The sequence below is a fragment of the Euprymna scolopes genome, chromosome 6 (genome assembly GCF_053919585.1).
Source record: "Euprymna scolopes isolate OS-2025 chromosome 6, ASM5391958v1, whole genome shotgun sequence".
In the NCBI taxonomy this organism is placed as follows: domain Eukaryota; kingdom Metazoa; phylum Mollusca; class Cephalopoda; order Sepiida; family Sepiolidae; genus Euprymna; species Euprymna scolopes.
In genome coordinates, this window is record NC_136487.1 from 98,071,857 (window position 1) to 98,081,618 (window position 9,762).

The window sequence follows — 9,762 nt, forward strand, 5'->3', positions numbered from 1 at the left end:
ATGCTTAAAAGTCGAATTTTATTGCGCATTCGATGAATAAAAGATGGAAACAAAATGTTCTTATAGATAAAAAAAATCATTTCTATTCTGTATAGTTAGTGTTTAATATCTTTGCCCTTTCTTTTAAATAAAAAATCTCTCAAATTAATTCGTTTTGTTTCTATTATTTTGTATTTATGTTACGTATACTGCGTTAGTTCAAATACAATGGGCAAATTGCATAATTTTATTCACACAATTTTACTTTGTTTATACGTATTTACATGGGGTGTACATTATAGGAATAAGACTATAATTTTAATTGCTAGCCGATACGTGTAACGTCTGGGTGCAAATCGAAAATTACATAAACATTCTCAATAATAGCCGATATAAATGTTCTTCAGATAAACACGCTATTAGTAGCCAATTTATGCCCAAACGTAGATTCAATATGAACATTACGTAACAATTGTAATTGTAAATTCATACATTGTCTCTCCAAATACACATATAAAACTTCTAATTATAAGATAATACATGCGACCCCTGGATTCAAAATGAAAATAGCATGAACATTATAATTACGATCGAATATATGCGTTATTAGTTACAAATAAGAAAAATAGGCAAACATTTTGAACGTTAGCAAATATACGCACTTTCGAGTACAAATATAGTATTTATAATTATTAGTCAATATTATATATCTATGTGGAATTTTCCCGATCAAACCACTATTTCATATGATATTTGATTCTGCTTGCTGACTGAACGCTGGTATTTTTTATTCTGAGTTATGTACATAAAGTAATATTCATTCCAATCTATCATATTTATATCCGACCATATAAAATGAGAAAGGGTTCACGCTATTTTCCATAAATCTAGATTAATTAGACAATCATATCACTACGCTCCTTGTACATAAGGACAAACGAACTTCCTCCAGATTATGCGTATATATATATATATATATATATATATATATATATATATATATGTATGTGTGTGTGTGTGCATGTGTGTATATTATGAATATATATATATATATATATATATATATATATATATATGATGATAATTGTGACGTCTTGTCAGACACTGAAAGTCCATGTGCTCGAAGATGACTTTCCAGTTCTGCCAGCGACTTCCACACCCTCAACCAAACATGACATTGAAGACGGGCATTGATTTAGATGCAACGGAACCCGTATTTCCGTGCGCTTTCATGTGATTAACGAGACCTGCCTTGGACAATAGATCCTGGTCACACACTTCACACACACAGATTCAAATATATCCATGCTTAGGCAGCAAGGTTTGGCATTTCTTATATGCTCTCTTGAGCTTCGCCCGGTCTATCAAATTGTTGTGTGCCCCTGTATATCAGTGTCCTCCACTGCTTGCGATCATACGCTAGGGACTCCCAACTATCAACAGGAACATGAAAGTTCACCAGACTCTCCTTGATGCTATCACGAAAATTTTTTGGGCTTAGGTTGTGTTCTTTTTCCAAGAAGGAGCTCACCATAAACAACTGTTTTGAGAGTCGATCAAGCCGGACAAGATGACCTGCCCAACGCATCTGATTCTTAATAAAATGATAGTAATACTGGTTGTTTTTGCCTTATTTAAGACATATGTACCAGGAACAAAACTATTCCGCTTTAAACCAAGAATGTGTCTAAGACAGTGCTGATGAAACCTCTTGGGTAGATCTACATGTGACTGGTACAAGGTCCATGTTTCAGAGGAATAGAGTAGGGATGGCAGTACCCATGTTTGATATACTGACATTTTCACCATCAGACCAGACTCTATCTTGCAACCTTTCAGATGCATTCGAGGTGGACGGCATGAACACTTTCGTAATGTTTTTCAGAACCCATCAAATGTTGATATTGCTGCAATAGAAAGTATCCCACAGTGTTTCTTTCACCCGGAACTAATGCTGAACCAATTCTCGTGGAAACAGTTGACTGCATAAAATAGGTCAATTCGAACAAATGCCCTGGACTGGATGGTATTCCTGTTGAGCTGCTGAAACATAGCGGTGTTAATATAAATTGTCTGGTCCACCCTTCGATATTGTCACTATGGCAAAGTAACTCAGTTGGCCAAGACTGAATTGATGACATCCTAATTATATTGTACAAAGGAAATAGCGCAAGGTTTGATTATTGGTGACTTGGCAGCATGCTGGTTTAATATCTTCTTAGTCTTCCCAAGATGAATGTTGAGGCCAACCGGTTTTCTCTTAGAGTAGATGTCGTTTAGAATGTCATTCAGTTCCTGAGGAGAGTGTGCCATCAGTAATATATCATCAGCGAAGATGATGTGACAGGTGTTTGCCATTAATGTTGACTCTCCTACCATCCCACTTAATCCAACATTATCGCATCCTGGAGACAGACTGTGAAGAATTTTATGGAGATGTTGTCACCTTGTCTTGCTCCTCTCTCTAGTTTGATCTTGTTGCTGTCATGATGGAGTTTTAAAGTAGAGGCACTTATTAAACAGTTTTGTAAACATGTCAACAATGTGTTCACCACTGCTCTGTAGTACGTCTGCAGTAACATCATGCTCTCCTACAGCCTTACCTGACTTCAGTCACTTAATAGTTGCTCTCACTTCTGATGGGAGGATAGGTGGAGGAGGTTCCTCAGATTTGTTCAGTGCATGAAGGGTTGGAGGATGTCCTGATTTTCTGGTGGCATAGAAATTAGCATAAAACTCCTAACACCTTAAAACAATTCTGTCTAGGTCATGGATGAGAGTGCCACCATCTTCTTTAATATAGTTGATGTTGTTTCTGCCGAGACACTGCCTTTTTTGATAGACCTAATGCCTTTGTTTACTTCAAGGGCTTGAATTCATTGAATTCATTGAAGTTCGGAATCTCTTTTGCCATTCTACGTCTCAGAATCTTGCATATCTCAATGCACTCGATGTACATTTGTACGACCTCTTTTTATCTGTTGTCGTTTCCCTCTCAGCTATTTTGTAATTGTAGACAGTTTGTCTGGTTTCTGTGGTTTGTATCGACCAGCTGTTTCCAGTGCGGCCCGGCTGATCTCTGATACCATTTTGTTGAAGGCAGTGTTTGGATGAAATCTGTTGGATAGTAGCAACTGGAACTGTAATGACTTGTCTGCTAGAATATGGGTGTTTGGTTTCTTGTGTCGCTTTATGCGCTTTGTCCTTTCTAGCTTGGTGTCTATGGTAAGAGACATTCTGATCATTCGGCGGTCACTCCCTGTATTTAACCTGTTTATGACAGAAATATAAGTCACAGTATGTGGCCTGTTGGTAAGGACGAAGTAAATATCATTCTTTGTGGTGCCATTAGGGGATATCCAAGTCCAGTGTCTGTTTTTTCTTGAAGAACATGTTCATGATTTTTAACTGTAAAGTTAACAAGGTTTAACTGGTTCGCTGGTAAAACGAATTTTATCGACATCTTCATCGATCATCTTCATTGACCATCTTCATTGACCATCTTCATAGACCATCTCCATCTCTTCATCAGTATTGCCTATTATTGGAAGGTAAACGTGGATGACGTTAATGAGGTATCCATTGTTGATCCTGATGGTGATCTCTGCCCCTCTGTCTGAAATACCATTGAAGTTTGTTATGTTTCCTGCAATATTCTTATTAACCACAAAACCAACCCCGTTGTAGGACGTGTTCCCACCTTTATAGCATAAGTGGTGTTCGTTGTTGTTAAGGATGAAACATACTTCACTCTTGCGTCTGGTATCACACATTCCTATAAAATCGAACATGATCTATTATAGTTCATCCTCTAATTCAGTCACTGTAACGTCAGTAGACAGTGACCTTGTGCTGTGCATTCCAATGTTCAATTTCCAACGGAAGTCTGATTCTTAGCAGCCTCTCTTCTGTTGCTGTGCTGCCGGAAACGGTGGCTTAAGAACTGCTGGGGACTTATTATTAAACTTTTCTTTCTTATATATATATATATATATATATGCATATATATATGTATATATATATGTATATATAAACTGTTAACATTATAACGCCAAAAATCAAGAAAAATGGATATGTAAGAATCTACAAAATAAAATAAATATAAAATAAAATAAAGAAATTAATTAAACAAAAACTTCAAATATATATATATATATATATATATATATATTATATATATATATATAATATATATAATATATATATATGTAATATATATAATATATGCATATGATATATATATGATATATACACATGATATATATATATATATATGATATATATATAATACATACAATATATACATATATATATGATATATATAATATATATAATATATACATATAATATATATATGATATATATATATAATATATATATAATATATGCATATAACATATATATAATATATATATATATATATATATATATATATATATATATATATATCAAAAGGCCTGGGAATATCATCACCGTCGATTACCCATTTTATTCGGCCATCACATTTGATTGCAAATTGTGATCAAATATAAAAGTCACCCTTTAAAATCGTTAGCAATTTTAAGCAGAGGAATCCGGCAGATTTTAATTGCTAGCAAGTGTGCACGTCACTTTCCACATCTCCCAAAATAAAAATAGTTCTGGTAGGCCCCAAGAAATTTTCACATATATCTGTAGAAACATTAAGAAATTTTCACATATATCTGTAGAAACATCAAGAAATTTTCACATATATCTGTAGAAACATTAAGAAATTTTCACATATATCTGTAGAAACATTAAGAAATTTTCACATATATCTGTAGAAACATTAAGAAATTTTCACATATATCTGTAGAAACATTAAGAAATTTTCATATATATCTGTAGAAACATTAAGAAATTTTCACATATATCTGTAGAAACATTAAGAAATTTTCACATATATCTGTAGAAACATCAAGAAATTTTCACATATATCTGTAGAAACATTAAGAAATTTTCACATATATCTGTAGAAACATTAAGAAAATCTCTTAAATACCAACACGCTTTCTTGATGTTTCTGCGACAATCTACGGATGTGATTAGAAACTTTCAAATTGTGTTCGATAATAGTAATCGTTAATAATAATCGTTGATTTGCTATTCTGCTAATCGAGACCCTTTCCAAGTAAACTTATTTAAAGTAACAGCACGAAGCAGGGTACTCTACCAGACAAAGAGAATTATTGTCCTGAAATTAAGTAAGATAAACTTGATATTCTTAACTTCTTTACAAATTAAAAATTTCAGACGTAAAGTAGATTTAATGGAATATTCGAATATATAGGGAGACCAAGTGTTAGCCCCGAGGAAGGTCCCTTTAATTTTTTTAGAACTTCGACTAAAGTAAAATCCTTAGAAGCTACGCGTATGTTAAATACTACAGCACAGCATATAAAAATATTAAATTATTAAAGAAACGGCAAGAACTCGTACAATGCTGTTTTCATAAAAGTAAGTATATATTATCCCACATAAAACCCGACTGTGTAAATTAAAGTCAAATAATAATCAAAACTTAAAAGCCTTTGGGAAATAATAAATGAAAAAAAAATAAATATAAACAAATAAAATATATAAATAAAAATGACAAGTGGCTAAGTGACAAGTAATAAGATTTCACAGAATTACGCAAATAAATAGCAAAAATATCAACAACCACAACAACAATATCTTCAACCACGTAGTAGGACTTCATAAGATATTTAAAAACAAATATCTTTTAATTGTTTTTCTTAGCATATATTCAACAATTATAAAATATAAATTGAATCATAATCTAACTCAAATCAAAAGGAATACAAAACATGAGGAAATAATTTATAAGAGGTTTCCATAAATTTAATTATATATATATATATATATATATATATATATATATATATATATATATATATATATATATATATATATATATAGTGCCACGCAAAAGTATTGGATACATTACATTTTTCTTCACAACTTTAATTAGGCTTCAAGATTTTACCTAAAATTTGGTCAGTATATTCCTATTACTATTCTATCTAATATTTGGGGTAGTAATTACAAAATTAAAGTTTAGAAAGTTTATATTAATGGAAAAATATAAATCAACTAACGCAAAAGTATTGGATACATTGATTTAATATTTGGTTGCATAGCCTTTATTGCGTTCAACAGCTTCCAATCGCTTTTTATAGTCGCACACATTTTTTTGCAAAGATATGCAGGTATTTTGCGCCATTCTTCTTTACAGATCTGTTCTCGTTGTTGAATATTTTGTGGATTCCTCTTGTGAATATTGATCTTCAATATTTTCCACAAATTTTCAATTGGATTGAGGTCTGGAGACTGACTGGGCCAAATAAGAATGTCAATACCGTTATTTCTAAGCCATTCTTTGGTTAGTTTGGCAGTATGCTTGGGATCATTGTCCTGCTGAAATACGAAATTACTATTATGTCCCAACAAATCAGAAATTTCTGGAGGTTTTTCTCCAAAATCTCCTTGTACATACGTCCATTCATTCTACCATTGATGATTTCTAGTTCACCAGTACCTTTGGATGAAAAACTCCCCATACTATAATCCAACAACCGCCAAACTTTACCGTAGGAATGGTATTCTTTTTGTTATAGGCGGTGCCATTTTTACGCCATACATGTGTTGCTGTGTTTCTTCCAAAGATTTTGATTTTCGTTTCGTCTGACCAGATTACCTTGTTCCAAAATTCTTGGGATTGTTCCCCATATGTTTTAACATAATTCAAACTTTTTCGTGGGGACCTTGATACAAAACTTGCACAATTTAGAACTCTACTGATTGTATCCTTGCTCACATTATCCTAGCTTCTCTGAGGTCTGTTTGAATTTCACCACGAGTAAGAAAAGTTTATTTTTGTACATATTCTGCTTACCCACCTTGCCTTTTATTTTCGTTTAATTTCCTTGGCCGACCACATCTTGAAAGATTTGCAGAAGCTTCATCAGGGTTTTTAAAATTTCTAATAACGTTACCAACTGTACTAACTGGTGGATTAAGTTCCCTTGACGTTATTCGATACCTTTTCCTTCTTTGTGCTTATCAATGATTTTTGGACGAATGCCTCTTGACCACTCTTTAGTTTTAGGCATTTATAAATTAACTGGTTGACTTTGAGGGGGTGAGCCCAAACTGGAAGAATTTTATAAAATTATATTAATATAAAGCTCTCTGGTTAATGATAACTAGTTTGCATTATTGCAACACGCTAAGCAAAAGTCATTTAAATTTATTTCAGAAAAATAATTTTTAAAAAGTGTATCCAATACCTTTGCGTTTGTTAATTCATATTTTTCCTTAAATATAAACTTTCTAAACTTTCATTTTGTAATTACTACTCCAAATATAATTTAGAATAGTAATAGGAATATAATAACCAAATTTTAGGTAAAATCTTGAACCCTAATTAAAGTTATGAAGAAAAATGTAATGTATCCAATACTTTTGCGTAGCACTGTATATATATATATATATATATATATATATATATATATATATATATATATATATATATATATATATATATATGTGTGTGTGTGTGTGTGTGTGTGTGTGTGTGTGTGTGGATGGGTATATATGTATTTTTGTATATGCTGGTGTGTATATGCATAAATATATTTGAGTTAATAAATACAGTTATATCTAAAACACAAGAGAACTAACTGTTTAAATTTTCAATTGAATTATCTCCCTCTTATTAGTTCAAGTAACTAGTAAAAGTTGTAGAGAGATGTCCCTTAGATACTAAATAATTTCTACTTGAGTATCTATTAAAGTGTATTGATCTATTTGATATACAATTATGCTTTTAAATATATATGTATACACCTTATTGATATTAGTAAATTACGAAACAATCTAACTGTATGGAGGAAAAATGTAGAAAATGTAAAGAATCAGTTTCGTATTTCAACCTATGTAAACCCTTTTTAGATATAAACCTAGTTAACAAATTACAGAAAATAAATAATAGACAAATAAAGTAATAGTAATAATAGTAGTAATTAATTTCTTTGTAGAATTAAAACATTTTCAAAACATTTTAATGAAAACGTTGAATAAAACATTCCTAGCTTTACAATATGGACTAAGATGGCTGCCGAAACAAACACACAATGTTAAATCTCCTTTAAATTTTCTTTCTTTCTTTTTTTTTCGACATTATATTGTCAAGCATTTTTTTTTCTTTCTACGCAAAGAATTTCTTATTTTTAGAGAAGAATATACACGGAAAGAGTCAGTATTAAAATAATAACCGATTGTGTCTGCATAATGAAACAGATAAAAAAAAACAAACTGTACCGATATTTTAACCTGCTGGAGAAACTGTTTTGCATGAAAAATATAGTTAGTTTTTTTTTCTATAGTTTAAACATAAACCATTAAAAAGAAACTGTCAAAAAGAAGACCAAAATACACTTCTAAAGTATATTTCTCCTACGCATAAATTAGAGAAAAAGAATATATATGATATATATATATATATATATATATATATATATATATATAGTCCTGGTCAAAGTATATATACATACATACAGTCCTGGTCAAAATCATAAGACCACTTAAGAAAGTAAGCGTTTACGCGTATTATCTAATTTTTAATCAAACAAGTGGTTGACACCATTGCCAAAAGAGAAAATATGATGGAAAAAATGAAATCTGCTTCATTCGAAACCTTAACCCTGATCTTATAATTATTTTTTAAAAAACAAACATTTTCACCTGGTCAAAATGAGAAGATCACTTTAATAAAATCGGCTAGTTTTTAAAAAATGAAAACGAAAAGCTTTCTATGTTACTAAAAGCAACTTGTTAGTGGGTAAAAAACATCTTACTAAATTATAAATGACAAAAGGGAAACCATTATCAGAGTTTGAAAGAGGAAGGATTTTTGAGCTTAATCTCCCATAGATCCATTGCAAACGCAGTGAATCGTAGCAAAACGGCCATCACAAATTTTTTAAGAAATCCAGATCACAGAAAGAGTCTAGGTCGACTCCCCAAAATAATGGGCACAGAAAGAGTCTAGGTCGACCCCCCAAAATAACCCCATCACTGGATCGCCGTATCAGAAGAAGTTTAAGAAAAGACTCCAGTATGAGCTCAAATCGATTAGAAAGCCAAACAGCAGCAGAATGTAGTCCTAAAACCATCAGAAGGCATCGGAAAATGAAAGGTTTTAATTATTTAAAGCGACTGCAGAAACCATGTCTTCGTGCACAGCACAAAACTAATCGACTTAAATATGCCGCCAAATACCAGACTTGGGATGAAGAGAAGTGGGAAAATGTAATTTTCTCCGATGAGAAAAAGTTTAATCTAGATGGTCAAGATGGATTAAAAAAAAATTTGCCCAAAGAGACTTTTTCAACTCGGCATTGTGAAGGAAGGTCTTTAATGATCTGGGGTGCTTTCTCATCAGCTGAGACCCTAAAGTTGCAAGTAGTGAAAGGCCGGCAAACATTATTGAAGTGCATTTCAATGCTTGAAAATGCTTCTATCATTTAGACCAGGTGAAAATGCCTGTTTTTTAAAAAAGAATTATTAGATCAGGGTTAAGGTTTCGAATGAAGCAGATTTCATATGATTTTGACCAGGACGTTATATATATATATATATATATATATATATATATATATATATACATATATATATATATATATATATATATGCACACAAATCTATATTCATTCACACACACACACACACACACACACAGGTAGTTGCCTGTCTAGC

General features: G+C 31.7%; 1 protein-coding gene across 4 annotated transcripts in view; it reads left to right on the forward strand.

Annotated features, from left to right (window-relative positions):
- Positions 1–9,762, forward strand: part of LOC145277817 (high affinity copper uptake protein 1-like) — a 224,376-nt gene that overhangs the window by 175,308 nt on the left and 39,306 nt on the right. The window lies entirely within an intron of this gene.